Source organism: Zeus faber (genome assembly GCF_960531495.2).
Source record: "Zeus faber genome assembly, chromosome: 22".
NCBI classification, from domain to species: domain Eukaryota; kingdom Metazoa; phylum Chordata; class Actinopteri; order Zeiformes; family Zeidae; genus Zeus; species Zeus faber.
Window position 1 is genome coordinate 12,184,855 of NC_137209.1, and position 16,031 is coordinate 12,200,885.

A 16,031-nucleotide genomic window follows, 5' to 3' on the forward strand; every position below is an offset into this window, starting at 1 on the left:
TTGGTTGGTTGGTTCCGTGTTTATTTGCCTCACCCGCGGTGATTCTCCCCTCTTGGAGTAGGGATTACTTGTTTAAAGACAAAAACATGGTAAGATGGATCTCCAAAGAGGGGGATTGGTGGTGGTTCTGTGTATCATAAAACTTCTCATCATCCTACAGGTCGTCCACAGGACACAGTTGTTGCAGCACTTCTGGGTGATGATTATAGAATGAATAAAGAGTTGCATTGCAGGTTGAGAAGTTAAACTCCACTTGCAGACTAACTCTGTAAATGCAATGGCATATAAATAATGTGTTGTATGCCAAGCATGCTGACAGCAAAGGTAAAAGAAAAAGAAAAATTATGGATTGCAGCTTATTAATGTCCATGTATCCCTGATCAATGAGCACTTTCTGCTCTGACTTGGATTTCACACAGGGTGGAGCACGGTGGACGCTAAAACCCGGTGTGAGGAAATGTAAGTGTCTTTTTAGTTTGATTCAACACAACTAAGTAAATCAGAGTTTCTCAACCTTTTGTCTGCCACGCCTACTACAATAGAATAATCCCACGGCACAGCGCTATCCTGTCTACCACTAAAAACCTCACTAAACGTCACACACGTATCACTGTGCTTGTTATTATTATGGCCTAGAAATAGTTCTCACTTTGAGTGAGAAGCTTGTGCTGATGAACACAGAGCTCATATTCTGGCTGGAACTCATGAATTATTCCAGCTTCAGGATTTTGATCTTGCAAATCAAGAACTGATAACGTGCACTAGTGAGTGAGATTGATTTAGATTTAAAAGTCCATCCACACAGCAGCATGGGACGTGCATTCAAATCCTACTGGGGATGAAGATGATGGTGGACATCACATGTCTTCATCAAACTGCTCATGAATAGACAGACTGTCTGTCTGTTGAGGAATCAGCAGTAAATGAACCAAACAGGGATGTTAGATTATAAACTGTTGCTGTTCTGTGTCTTGTTCTCCATCAGATGGTGCTGAACTCACACTGGACTCAAACACAGCACACAGAGAACTCTCTCTGTCTGATAACGACAGGAAGGTGATATCCTCATGAAATCCAGCCATATCCTCATCACCCAGACAGATTTGACTTCTGGAAACAGGTGTTGTGTAGAGAAGGTCTGACTGGACGCTGCTACTGGGAGGTGGAGTGGAAAGGAGATTGTGACTTAAAAAGGAATCAGAAGGAAAGGAAGGTATCTGGACTGCAGGTTCGGATATAATAACAAGTCCTTGGTTCTGTCATATTCTGATAGATGTGGTCGTACATACAAGGCCCGTTACAATAACAGAATAATAAACTGATTTTCCGGTCACAGAGGAGAAGTGTATCCGGACTGGTCTGCTGGAACTCAACTCAATCCTTACAGAGGAGGAATGTATCTGGACTGGTCTACTGGAACTCAAGATTCAAGTGGTTATTTGTCACATACATATATATACGGTCATACATATATATATATAGTTAAATGTCATGTCACCCGGTGATTACGCAGAATAAGCAAAAAAAAAAAAGACTAAAATGTGCATAGTCGACACAAAGCGCTGGCAAAAAACACAAACTTTTGTCATTCCTTGCAGTTGTATATTTTGAAATGATATTAAGTTTTTTTTCTGGGTCGTTTCCCTTCAAATGTAATCTGTAATAATAGTCAAATGGGTCGGTTCAGAGCATAGGGCATATAGGCCGTCATCTAAGAGACAAATCATCCATGGGGCACGAAGCCAAGAAGAGAAAATAAATGACGGAAGAAAATTAATATATTTTTAGAATATAAAGATGTTTAGAGGTGTTATCTTTTATGTTTTTAGGAAAATAAACTTTTGGCCACCCCCAAAAAATTGTGATTTGAATCCCATTTCTTGCATTTTGACATACATTTAGGGGCTACAGTAACCAATACAAAATCACATACAACCTACCTGCAACTCAGTGCGGCTTCTCCATGCCACGCCTCTCACTGGAGTTCAAGTAAAAAAGAAATCCTGAGCCTGAAATGTTCATGGGGGTCAAAGGACTGACTTAAAAGTGACACGTAAACAATTAGCAACTTTGAAGTGCTCCCTTCAGAAAAACAATTCAATAATGAAAAGTAAACAATGAGGAACGAAAAAAATACATTAAAATTCATGTCCTTAAAGGACCCGATAGGATGCTTCCGCTGCCTTTGCAGTCTCAGTGCCCATGCATGACGTTTCGATAACTTTATTCTTTCCCTGATACTCCTTGAGTTTATTATCAAAAAATTCAAGCGGCTCGGACATGTCCTGTTGGTGTTCTGTCGTGAGGTGACAGCGCAGTTTACATGGCTTCAGAGCTTCATTTGATAAAATCTCAGAACACACCACGCACAGCGTTAACGGTTCATCTTCCATGCTTGTCCAAAAAAAATCCCAATAATAAATATTCAGTGCTATGATTTCTCCGAACCGTTCTGTTTTGCTTGACAGGCGGGACTGTCCAGTCTGTCCGATCCATTTCAATAATCATCGCAATTTCAAAGATTTACAGGTACATGTTGATCGTAGTCCAGCTTGGATGTAATAAGCCCTAACACAAGTCCCTATCTATCAGTGAGGATGCATTTTTGAAGGTGTTAAAGAAAAAATACCATAAAATCATTTTTCTTTACATTTAAAAATGTTTTTGTAATTCATAGTTGTTTTTTTTTTTTCAATAAAATCAATGTGTTTTGCCCATGATTTGGCGGCCCACTTGCAGTTCCCTCCCACCAATGGGCCGTGGCCAATAGGTTGGGAATCGCTGTGCTATATGAATGAAATAAGTGTGGAAAAAACAACTCTGGTCTCAATCTAAAAAACAGGGAACATGTGTGTACCTTTTACGGGGGCGAAAGATAAACTATAGCTTTGTGCAGAACATACTTTTGGTGAAGAACAGAGACTTTTTTTCATCTTCTGTTTTGTGCTTCACGGAGACGTGGCTGAGCGGTCAGACTCTGCGCTGCAGCTGGCAGGCTTCCAACTCTTCAGAGCGGATCGGGACACACAACTCTCCAGTGGCAAAACAAAGGGTGGAGGTTTGTGTTTTTACACTAACAGTAGCTGGTGAAATGAAGTGAGAGCGATCCTATAACACTTCTCCTGATCTGGAATCTTTCTTCATGAGCTGCAAACCCTTCTATTCTCCCCGTAAGTTTGTTTCATTCATACTGGTCGGTGTTTACCACCGCAAGCCAACGTGCAGGACGCACAGCGCATGCTCGTCGACCAGATACGGTGTGTGGAACGGACAAACCCGGACTCCCTAGTTATTGTCCTAGGCGACTTTAACAAAGGAAACCTCTACCATGAACTCCCCGAATATAGACAGTTTATTAAAAGCCCCACCAGAGAGGAGAATACTTTGGATCACTGTTACACCACAGTAAGCAATGCCTATCACGCCGTTCCCCCGAGCTGCACTGAAACACTCTGACCACGTCATGGTCCACCTGGTGCCTGCATCCAGGCAGAAATCTTGACACCATCCCCCGTGACACCTTCCACCAGCCCCAGACTTCCAGCTCCACCTCCCCCACCAAAGCAGGAGATTGTACCTCTTCACACCTACTCAACTCAGAGCCCCCCCCTTCTCCGACACCACAGTGACAACTCTTTCAATCCTGGAGAGGGACGTCAACAGGCTCTTCAAAAGGCAGAACCCCCGCAAAGCAGCCAGACCAGACTCTGTCTCTCCATCCACCCTGAAGCACTGTGGTGATCAGCTGTCTTGAAATTTCACTGCATATATGTATGAAAGTATGTATATGTATGTGACGAATAAACCTCTTGAATCTTGAATCTTGTCTCCGGAGTTCACAGACATTTTCAACACCTCAATGAAGACATGCCATGTACCAGCCTGCTTTAAATCCTCCACCATCATCCCAGTCCCTTAAAAGCCAAGGACCACAGGACTTAATGATTACAGACCCGTCGTCCTGACCTCTGTGGTGATGAAGTCTTTTGAACGCCTTGTGCTTTCCCACCTCAAATCACAGACCATCTCCTGGACCCCCTGCAGTTCGCCTACAGAGCCAACAGGTCTGTAGACGATGCAGTAAACTTGGCCCTCCACTTCATTCTCCAGCACTTGGACTCTTCAGGAACCTACACCAGGATCCTGTTTGTGGATTTCAGCTCCGCCTTCAACACAATCATCCTGGCTCTTCTGCAGGACAAGCTCTCCCAGCTGACTAGCCTGACTCCACCTGCAGTTGGATCACAGACTTCCTGTCTGACAAGAAGCAGCACATGAAGCTGGGAAACACGTCTCTGACCCCTGGACCATCAGCACCGGTTCCCCTCAAGACTGCGTTCTTTCTCCTCTGCTCTTTTTTTTTTTTAGAAGAAGAAAGAAACAGTCTTTATTTGTCACACGACACTCCACAACACATGCTTGCACACACACACACATGCACATGCTTGATGGTGGCCGGTGAAATGGCTCCTCTGCTTTTGACCCATCCTGGCTTGTCCTTCCTCCGGGGGCACAGCCAGGAGCAGTGGGCAGCGTACGTGGACGCGCCCGGGGACCAGGTGATAAGTGTCCATCGCTGGTCAGACGATGATGGGTGCATGTTTTTGGTGGGGGTCCTTACTGACGTGAGGTGGAGGAAACCCCATGTGAACACGGGGAGAACATGCAAACTCCACACAGAAAGGCTCCTGTTTTTGGAAGATAACCCGCCGGAGCACGGTGCCAACAGCGCCCCAGGCGGGAATCGAACCCAGGACCTTCTTGCTGTCCCTTCTTGCTGTCCCTGTCTTCTCCCTGTACACCAGCAGCTGCACCTCCAGCCACCAGTCTGTCAAGCTCCTGAAATTTGCGGACGACACTACCCTCATTGGGATCATCTCTGGTGGGAATGAGCCTGCCTACAGGTGGGAGCTTGAGCATCCCAAGCCCAAGCTCAAAACTTGGTGCAGCCAGAGCAACCTGAAGCTCAATGCTGTAAAGACAGTGGAGATGGTTGTGGACTTCAGAAAGAACACTGCCCCACTCACCCCCATCACCCTGTGTGACTCCCCAGTCGACTCTGTGGAGTCCTGCCGCTCCCTGGGAACCATCATCTCCCAGGACCCTAAGTGGGAACTGAACATCAGCTTCATCGTCAAGAAAGCCCAGCAGAGGACATACTTCCTGCGGCAGCTGAGGAAGTTCAACCTGCCAGAGTCAATGATGGTGCACTTGTACACCTCCATCATTGAGTCCGTTCTCACATCCTCCATCACCATCTGGTACGCTGCTGCAAGCACCAAGGACAAGGGCAGACTGCAGCGTGTCATCCACGCTCTGAGAAGGTGATTGGCTGCAATCTGCCATCTCTCCACCTGTACGCCTCAAGAAACCTGAGGCGTGGAGGTAAGATTGTGGCTGACCCCTCCCAACCCGGACAAAAACTGTTTGAAACACTTCCCTCTGCGGTCTAACAAGGCCAAAACCTCTTGCCACAAGAACAGTTTCTTCCCCTCTGCAACTGGCCTCATCAACAAGCCCCCCCCCCCCCCCCACACACACAACGCCTTAAACTGAGTGGGTATGTCAATGCGTTACATTAACGCACATTCCTCATTCTCTGGACTTTATCCGTGAACATTGCACAAACTGTTACACTTCAAACTGAGCATTTGCACATTAAAGCACAAAATGTTCAGCTTTATTAAAAAAAAAAAAAAACAGACTGAGTTTTACATAATGCTTATATATTTCATCAATATTTTACTTTTACTAATTGTTTTGCATTTATGTTTCATGTATGCACTGAACACCAAGTCAAATTCCTTGTTCGTGTAAACTTACTTGGCAATAAAGACTATTCTGATTCTGATGTGTGTACATTTCACAGTGGCAAAAGATAAACATGTGCCCAAATAAGGTAAAAATGCATGGGATGTTATGACAACCTGTCAGAGATGGATCTACAGGGCAGGGAATAAGAAATCTGAGACTGGACAGACACGATAGCTTTTCTGCAGAACTGTTCGGTCTTCATACTACTTGTTTAAAGTTTTAATTAAGGTCTTTTTGAAGTTAATTCCTTGGTTTCCTAATCTTTCTCTTAATCTGTAAAATGTTGTTTTCCACGACATAGATTGGCGTCACAAACAGGATTGAAGAAAAGGGACCAACGCTGCTGCTGAGCCAGAGGTCGGGGTTCACACGAGTCACACAAAACAAGGTGGCCACTCATTCCAGAAAGGTGAGCGACGTTCTTATTTATTAGATAGATTAGAGATATTGTGTGATCAGTACCTACCTGATCCTAACGCTTAGCCGCAAGTAAAGTGTCTCTACAAATTTATAAACCATGGTATACACAAGAGAAAAGAGAGGAAGCAGTGGATGAATGTGCATGCATTAATCATAACGCTCTGTGCTTTACTAGATTGCCGATGAAACTTTTTGAAAGCCTGGTAGTTTGCTAAATTGCTGATAAAAGTTTTGAAAACTTTGTAATTTGATGAATTACTGATAATATTTTCAACAGCTTTGTAATCTACTAAAATTGCTACTAAGACTTTTGAAAGCTTTTGTGATATACCAGAATGCTGATGATATTTATGAAAGCATAAATCGCAAACATCGCTGGTGATATTTTCGGAAGCTTTGTGGTTTATTGCTGATATTTTTTGAGAAGCTTTGTAGTTTATTGCTGATATTTTCAGAAGCCTTGCGGTTTATTGCTGATGTTAATTTTTTGGAAAAACTCTGTTTTTTGCTGATATCTTCATAAAGCTTGTGGTTTATTGCGGATATTTTTTTTTAAATGCTCTGTATTATAGTAGACAAAATGTTAAACCGTGGAGTTTAATATTGCCATTAGATTACATGGGAAAACATAGTTCACTTACCGAGACGCTGAACAGCGCTGAACAATGCCGATCGATCGTTTCCTTTAAAGCAACCGTCCAGGTGAAAAGCATTCCTCCATATTCCATGTGATGTGAAGTCACAATGTGAAACCATTTTCATAGAGTTCAACCTTTAAATGTGAACCATCGCAGCAAAACCCGCCATCTTGCGCTTTTCTAAGATCGCCAGGAGCAGCCAAATAAGTTGAAAAAACCTTTCTTGAAGGAAAATGAGATTTTTCCAGATTCTTTGTGTTTTTTTTAATCTCTCAACCTATTTTCAAAACCATGTTTGTTTTATAAATAGTTGAAAAATGTTAAACCATGGAGTTAAATATTTCTGTTAGATTACATGGGGAAACGCAGTTCACTTACCGAGATGCTGAACAACCCCAATCGATCGTTTTCTTTAAGCAACTGTCCAGGTGAAGATCATTCATTCATATTCCATGTGATGTGAAGTCACAATATGAAACCGTTTTGATAGAGTTCAACCTTTAAATCGTACTTCTTTTACACACACACAGAGACATTGTTGTGGAGGGGGCGTGTGTCGTCGAGTAAGAATTGCTGACGTCACTTCCGTAAAGAAGAGGGAGGATCCGGTTTCCTCTGTCTGTGAAAATCTTAATTTCCCTGTGTTGTTATGGATGAGGAGAAGCGGGTGGAGGAAGATCTAAATCCCATCGCGGACCTTAATCTGACTAGTGCGATTGATCCAAGTCAGTGTTAGCAGCGCGTACTGGACTTCATTTTCCGCGAGGATTGTCAGTTCTCCGACAGCAACGCGGAGAACGACAGCAACACGGAGAACAATGGCGACGCTGAATCTGATATTATCCCAGACTTCGAGAACATTTCACAGAGGATTTCAACCTGAATGTGATGATGAAACGGAAGAGACCAACGATCCGCCCCTTGTTGTTACAACAGAAGAAGTTGATGACATGATAAAGTCCATTGAGGTTGGTGATTTAAAATAAAATGTAATAATTCCACTTCTATAAAACATGTATATTCTTACCGTTAAATAAAAGCTTTTTTAAAAACAAAAATAGTTGTGTGTTGTTGACGCTGTTCAACGCTGTTCGTCATTGGCCCATTCAGCATTATGTTAAGAAGCCATGAGGCTTTGATTGTCCGGCAACCCCATTTGCATTCTGGGAGCTAGCTGAATGAAACAAGTGTGGGTAAAACTTTGGAGATGATTATCTCAGAAACACAGTTTGCCACACCCTTGTCATTTACAGGTCATAGCTTTAAAAAATATTTGCTTGATTTGCACAAGTGACACCTTGTTTGGAAGCTCTGATTCTCCACTTTCATATGATGTGAAAAAGACGAAAGCCGCCAAATGACCCTAAAGTATGCGGTGGGTCACATATCCTACGTGTTTTATACACACACCTGGATTCATGGTGGTGCAGGCGGAATAACATGTAGAGGAAAAGCTGATGTCACCTCTGTTAACAAGACGCGGAGCCTTTGAGAGTGATCATCTCAGAAACACAGTTTGCCGCACCCTCGTCATAAGCCATAGCTTTTAAAACAATTGCTTGATTTGCACAAGTGACACCTTGTGTGCTTTGATGAACTCTGCTGGACAAAACTGGAACTGCATCACTCCATTTACTTATTAAGCAGCCCACTATAAGTGCATCATTTCAAATAACTACAATATAAGAAACATTCATACATTAATAGCAACGTACAGAAAATACAGCCTCCCTACAAAGGGTGCATGAATTGCATCAGCTAGCCAAAACCCACATGTTAACATTAGGTTTCAACACTCAGTTATAAAAACACAATGCCTTCATTATTTTACACCACACTTACAACGGAGCCTACTAGACATGTGCTCAATCAAAATGTGAATATATGTGCTTCTAACAACTTTTATGACTGATTTATCCAAGACCATTCAATACATGCGACCTACCACAGCAGGCAATCATTGCGCAACCGTGGGTATCCCAGAATTCCATTGCGATATTGATATAAATGAAATTACCCCGTACCCCCAAAGGGTGGCACTGTCCACATTTATGCAGGAATTTAACCAACATAAATAGGGTCTTCTTGTGCTCTCTGTGGCTGGTTTATGCTCCTTGGGGCCATGCAAGGGTGTTGCTCTGCGGGCTGCTGGCTTCTCTGGGGGTTGTGGGGGGCATGGTGCTCAGTGCTTCTTTGCAGTCAAGGAGTGTCTATACAGCTGCGGGACTAAGGGGGGGGGATCCTTGGCCTTTTCCGCTGCTTGGAGACGCTACGACATAATTCCGACTCCATACACCAGAACTAATTGGGACATGTCCCGTACACTCACTGATGGACACTTCACACACACACATACATTGACAATGCCTGCATGTAGACTCATCACGGGCACACACACATCACCAGCACCTGCTTTGAGCACATCCTCAAACCCCCTCCTTCATAAATCCTTCATAAATCCATAAATCGTTTACTACCATAGCTGTCATAGGAAGAGGACACATTGCTGTTAGTTTTCCTGGACTTAATTGTTTTGTCGAAAAAAAGTTGTCCCTTATGTTTCTATGTTTACGTTTTTCCATGTACATGATTAGTTGTTTATAGACCACAACATGGTAAGATCATTCTCCAAAGTGGGTATTAGGTAGCGGTTCTTTGTAACAAAAAGCTGTGCTCTTGTCACCTCACAGGTCATCCACAGGACAGAGTTGTTGCAGCAGTTCTTGATGATTAAAGAATGAATAAAAGGTGGCTTTGCAGGTTGAGAAGTAGAACTCCACTTGCTGACTCACTCTATACTGTGTTGTATGCCAAGCATGCTGACAGCCCAGGTTAAAAAGAGAACTCCATTCATGTGGATGTACGTAAATTCAGCTGAATCTCTAGCAAGAGCTGGACTTTTCATCCCAACATTAAAGTGCTTGTCTCCTCTCCTCTGCCTACTGTACATTCTCTCATGGGAGTGTTTTTTTTCAAATTCTATTAATTGGATGCTGGGTAAAAAAGTAAAAAGAGTCGTGCAATGTTCCTACTCTTGGTTTGTTGATTTAGTTGGTGTATTGTACAGTGAATAAGGGAGGACTTTCATGTGAACGATGAGTTGGTTTGGTGCAGAGTTGTGAATAGAATTCTCACAAAAATTCCTTAATTATGTCAAACACTACTTATTTTGGTGGAATAAAGCGTAAAGAGTTCCAATAATATAATGGCCTGCAATACAAAATATACATACACACCTACTATTTAAGTTGAGATTGTAACATATTGTACCATTACAAAAAATTAATTTCCTGCAATTGAGTATAACTCTTGTTGGATGTGTGAGTCTATAAAATACGTCAGTGTAGAAATTGCAAACCTTAGCTGACCTCAATTACAGGGCTGATTGCGACCACAAGTTCCATATATCAATTGTGTTTGCTGTGGTCAATTAGTAGTAACTGAAATAGGTATGTTCTATGGAGAATGCAGCTCCCATCAGTTGGCCAGGCAATTGGGGTTTTGTAAATAGGAAATTAATATAAATTAGTTATTGTATTGGGGCTGAGGGGTATAGTAAAAGAAGGTTGCTATGTCCCTAGTTGGCTCCATTTGGCCATAATGGAGAGCACCACACCCAGGACTCTACAAGGCTGAGACTGAAGATAAAAGGCTGGGCTTGAAGCAGTTTCTAGGGGGCTGCTCTGGAGGGAAGACTTTGCTTTGTTAGACTGAAGCGGTGAGCCAGATAGCAGCCCAGGGATCTTTTAGCTGGACAGCTTTTTTGATTGTTGAGCCATGACTCTGTTGACGCACCCGTAACATTATGTATTACTTATATTTGTATTTATTTCTTATATAAGAAACACAAATGGACTACCCATATTTAGAAGTTCATTTAAATGTGTATTTTATTCGTATTTCTTTGCCCTCATAATTTAAAGCCGCTGCATATCATTGTGTCCTGCAATGTCACATACGATGTGATCACAACACCTGCCACTGCCAGTGACCAATCTACCCTAACCCTTCAATAAATGGTTTAAATGTTTTTTTTAATTAGTTCATGTTGTTTATCAATCAACTGAAGCATATAAGCTTCCATACAAAAAGTGGCATACAAAAAATGAAAGGCAAGGAAACTTTTTTATAGAGCAAATTTCATACACGACAGAAATTCAACATGCTTCACATAAGGCATCAAATACACTTTATATAAAAGCAAAGAACTAAGGTTAAATAAAGGTTATTTTAACCAGTTTGACTCATCAGCTTTTATAACCACTTTGTAGAAGCAGTTTGAATTTACTAAATGTGTGGGCATTTTCTACACCCCAAGTTCCACCACACTAGAAACCAAACACTCGTTAGTTCCAATGGGGCCAAACAAATCGTGAATACACGGAAATTGCGAAGAAAAGGTTGTTTGAAAAATTTGGATAAAAATGCACTATTCCTGAATATGCTGAACATTTTGTGTTGATAGCTTCAACAGTGTTGAAGTAGTTGAATATCAAAAATCAGGCAGAAGAAAAAGAAATACAAAAAAGTAAATAAGAGAGTAGTAGTGTGACTTGCTAAAGCTAGCACACTAATAAAAGCAAAGATAACAGAAGCTAAATATAAAATCAAGTTTCAAATGTTTCCTTTACCCTGCGTAGTCTCGGTTTGGAAACTAGTTGTCTGATCCATCTGATCCATCTGATCCATCTGATCCATCTGACCCATCCACTCCGTACATCTTTGCCAACATTCTAAACTTTGGCCCACACCCCTTAAGGAAGCGGAAATCCAAATTTCTGTGGCTGGAGGAGCTCACCAGGGAGCTGAGGCTTCCAGCCAGAGACCCAGAGCCCTCGTAGCTGTAGCTTCGCATGGTGTCGTTGGGGAAGCTGTTCACCTCGTGGTCAACCTTGTCCTTCTTTTCCTGGATCATTACGGCCAAGTTGGCATTGCAGGCGGGGTGCGGCACGTGATCTTGGTGGCGGGGCAGGGAGCTGTCGCGGGGAGTCAAGGTCTGGATGGAGAGGCCGTCTCTAGAAGAGAGAAAGAGATTGGCAGAGCACCTAGAGGTTGGAAGAATGTAACGATCCTGGCTGATGACGTCCAATTGTTTTATTCATAGGTTTTTAAAATGGAGATTTATGGAGAGGTCAGTCAGGAAGACTACATTATTGTCAGCAGGTGGCATTCATCGGCTCCGGCATGCATCCATCCGAGCAAGAGCCAACCACAACCACAGAGGAGCCAATCCCCGGGCTCCCCGCCAGTATTTGTACAGCCACTCTGTCATTTCAGAAAGTGCTATCATCAGGTTCTCTAATTACCCGGTAAATACTCTAACTAGCATCAGGTTCAGCATTTCTCTACTTTCCAGATTATCTCAAAATGTCCATTTCCACCTGTGGTCTGTTCCACCCATGGAAAGAGCCGTCTCTCTCCAGCTCAAATGGCAGGTCTACCGGACAGCGCAGAGGGCAGAGACCACCCGTCGCCACACACTTCAACCAGCCAGAGAGCGGGAGAGAATTGCAAAGTCCTCCCCGGTCATTCCTTCATCCAAACGTTCACATATCACAAAGGTGATTATACCCCGGTTAATTTCACTCCTCAGCACCAGTCAAGACTCCCCCGCTCACCTACACAAATAACACCGTCACACCTCAACCGCTATGTAATTCTACATTGCGTGCTACCCAGCTGGATAGCACCAATTGACAGAAACTCAATCATTTCTTAAAACGGAAGTAGGTACTGTATTTATAGATGGAGAGAAGTAGGAACTTGTTTTCACGCAATTTGAATATGTGTACCTCAATGAAAGTTTGGCTTTGTTTATTATTTTTATTTGCTCAATGTTATTCAAGCAACGTAGAAATATATTTAGAAGAGCCCTGAACCTTACAAACACCGAAAACACTGTACACACGAGAAACATGATGATCTGATCTGGAACATGGTCACCATCTACTGGAGGAGCACATTTGTGTTCTACTGATGATGTCTGACGTTTTAAACTCTTGGGTAAGACTTTTATTTGTTCTAAGTTATGTTGGGGTAAATCTCAATGCCTTATCTCTGCTCCTGGTCTTCAAAGTGTTGGAATCAGATCCACAATGTCTTTAAGGCACAATATGTCATTTTTGCCGCCAGGTGTCTCTCAATCAAAACAATAACACGGAGATGGTATTTGATGACGTCCTGAGTAGCATGATAATTGTTTGAAAATTGAATCTAAAAGAACGTAAAGCAAACAGCAATAAATAAGCGTACTCATCAAAAATATTAGAGCAATACGAACAATTGTGGAGTAGAAAAAGTTTGGGGGAAAAAAGTTCCGTTGTACCATCCCGTGTTTCCTCGACAGTTGTAGTAGTAGAGAGGGTAAAGGGTATATGACGCCCTTGACAGGCAACCTAATGAAATTAATTGTTACCTATATTAAAATGAGGGATTTCTCTGGGTTGAAAAATTGTGAAATAACTTATTTTAGATGGATTGTTTTTTTGCTTGATTTCCTTATTGAACAAAACTAAAGAAGCACCGTGAGTGTCTGGGACATTTTTGTAAGTCACTCTGACAAAGTGAGAGAGGCTTATGCAGTCAACCCTATTGGTACCATCTTTCGTTGGAGGCATGCCATTAAACAAAGAGTTTATAATGTCAAAGGCCCCAACCGCTTATGGTAAGTATACATATATGTTTCATATAAATATCATATACAAACTAGAAATTGGCACTCACTAGAGCACAGACCTCCACCAAATAAGCAAACTATAAAGTGTTGTAAAGCCACCATCACATCCCCTTTTGGCCATTAAGTGTATGATGCCAAGGGTAGTCAAGGAATCCTGAGTGGAAAGTTAATCAGTTCGTCCTTGGCCCATGTTCAACCTTTCTAGAAAGTTTTGTGGCGTTACCGGACTCCGTTCAGAAGTTATACACATATGATTGGTCACACCCGTTACAGCACCCCCTTTTCGCAGATAAGTATGGAAATTTAATCAGTTCTCAGTTGGCGTACGATGAACCTTCCGACAAAGTATTGTGCAAATTTGTGCAAATGGCCACGCCCATTGCTAGATACCAGTGGTTCTCAAACTCAAAAATAATTTTTAGTTGTGTAACCCCTCTAAGATCTTTTTTACAGCTGAGTACCCCTATCACTGGCATTGGGAGAAAAGAAAAATCAACATAAATTATGTACTGTTTGTGTGTCATATGTGTTTTTTAAACACATACACAAATTATATATAACAAATATATTTTAAAACGTTTTTTAAATTTTTGGAGTACCCCCTGCAGTACCCCCTAGGTGTACAAGTACCTCCATTTGAGCGATATCCAGCAGATCAGATGAAACAGTGTAGAAAGCTAAGGAATGCAACAGGCAAAACATCATTAAAACCACAGAAAAGGTGTTCTCGATCGCAATAAATGCAGTCTTATTGGTTAACATCCATGCGACTTTTAAGCAGCTCCTAGCTTTGTTAACCAATGAGATTGCGTTACCTTGATTGTGATTGAGAACACCTCTATCGGTCCTGGGCTTTTAAAGGTGTGCTGCTTGTTGCATTCTTCTCTTGCACTGATGAAAGTCCAATGAATATATGTATATATTTTATATATACATTTGTACCAACATCTAACTATAAAAGCAGGACTGTGTCTGTCTGCCGGTATGTCCTTTGATTATCTCAACAACTTTATGAAATCATTCAATTCCACTAAACGGGGCAATTATTACATCATCATCCCATATGTGAGCCAGTGGGGGGCGGGCTTCAGGGCTGTGCGACAGTCACAAAGAGTGTCTTTCTCCTGTGTATGACTAGCCAATAATTTAATCTTCTATTGTCTAACACAAGCCTAAATTACTGACATTCCCAGACAAAGACAGTCTTTTCCCTGGGGTATGACTTTAACAGGCGGTTTCATCTTCCATTGTGGAAAGTGGACAGTAGTGTGCGTGACTTCACAGTTATGCACACATGCAGCTGAGTTGGACCAAGCACGAGATGGACGGCTGGCAAACAATGATGTGCGCAATGCAAACATGAGGACAGAGGCAGGCCTGTGCAGAGACGTTAAGAGGGGCAGGTGCTCAAAAAAAGAAAGAAAAGGTACAAGGACTCAGCACCAGTTCGAGGCATTTTGGAGGAGGGGGGACGGTGCACACATTGCGGGCACGCCAAGGACACATTCCTCATGAATATGGATATCTTGCCCAGCCTTCAATGTCAGAGGCGCACAAGAGGGGAGGAGACCCCTATGCAAAAAGCGGAGCGCTTGGCAAGTGAAGGGAGGACAGAAGACCTTACAACGCTGCCTTCTTAACCAGACCCTCTACTACAGCGTCTTTCTTTCCGTTGAAGAATATTGTTTCGGAACTGAATGAGCGCCACTGCAGGGCTTCCAGCAGTTTTCCAACAGAGCGCACGCCCTTCAGCAAGTATGTTCTAAACTAGATGTTTAATATCATATTGTTATATATCAATATTATATAGATATAACGAAGGTTAATCACAATCTCCATTACTCGTCAATCAGCAGTGACTTAATTTCCCATTAATGCTTTCCCTATCTGTTTTTATAGATTTTCAATTATTTTATTCTATATTTTTCATTCCTTTACCTTTCATTTCCTCATGAATATTTTAGATAAAACATACAACATCAGTCCTTGTTTTGCTTTCTTTATCGTTAAGGACATTGTGTTGTGATATTTAGCTCCTGCTACTACTGTGATCGCTGAAAGAAATGGACCAGACACTTTAGATATGAGGTTGACTGATTTACTTAAATTAAACACACTTTTAGATATGAGGTTGACTGATTTACTTAAATTAAACACATTTTTAGATATGAGGTTAACTGATTTACTTAAATTAAACACATTTTCGTTTCCTTCAACTTAACAAAACAGAGGTGGTGCCCGAATGAGATAATTTTTAATTATAGATTATTGCTTATTTATTTAATTACAAATTTTTACTTATTAAAGAAACCAAATTGTAGAGGTATTGGTTTCAATGTCCAAAATGTTGACATTGTGGTGCCTTTGTATGAAAAGCAAGGAAAGTATTCTGCTGCAACTCAGGGAACATTGACCTTACGTATGACCCCACAAATTCCAGACGCTATTATGGACCTTTTCCTTAATCAGTACTTTGAAGCAGG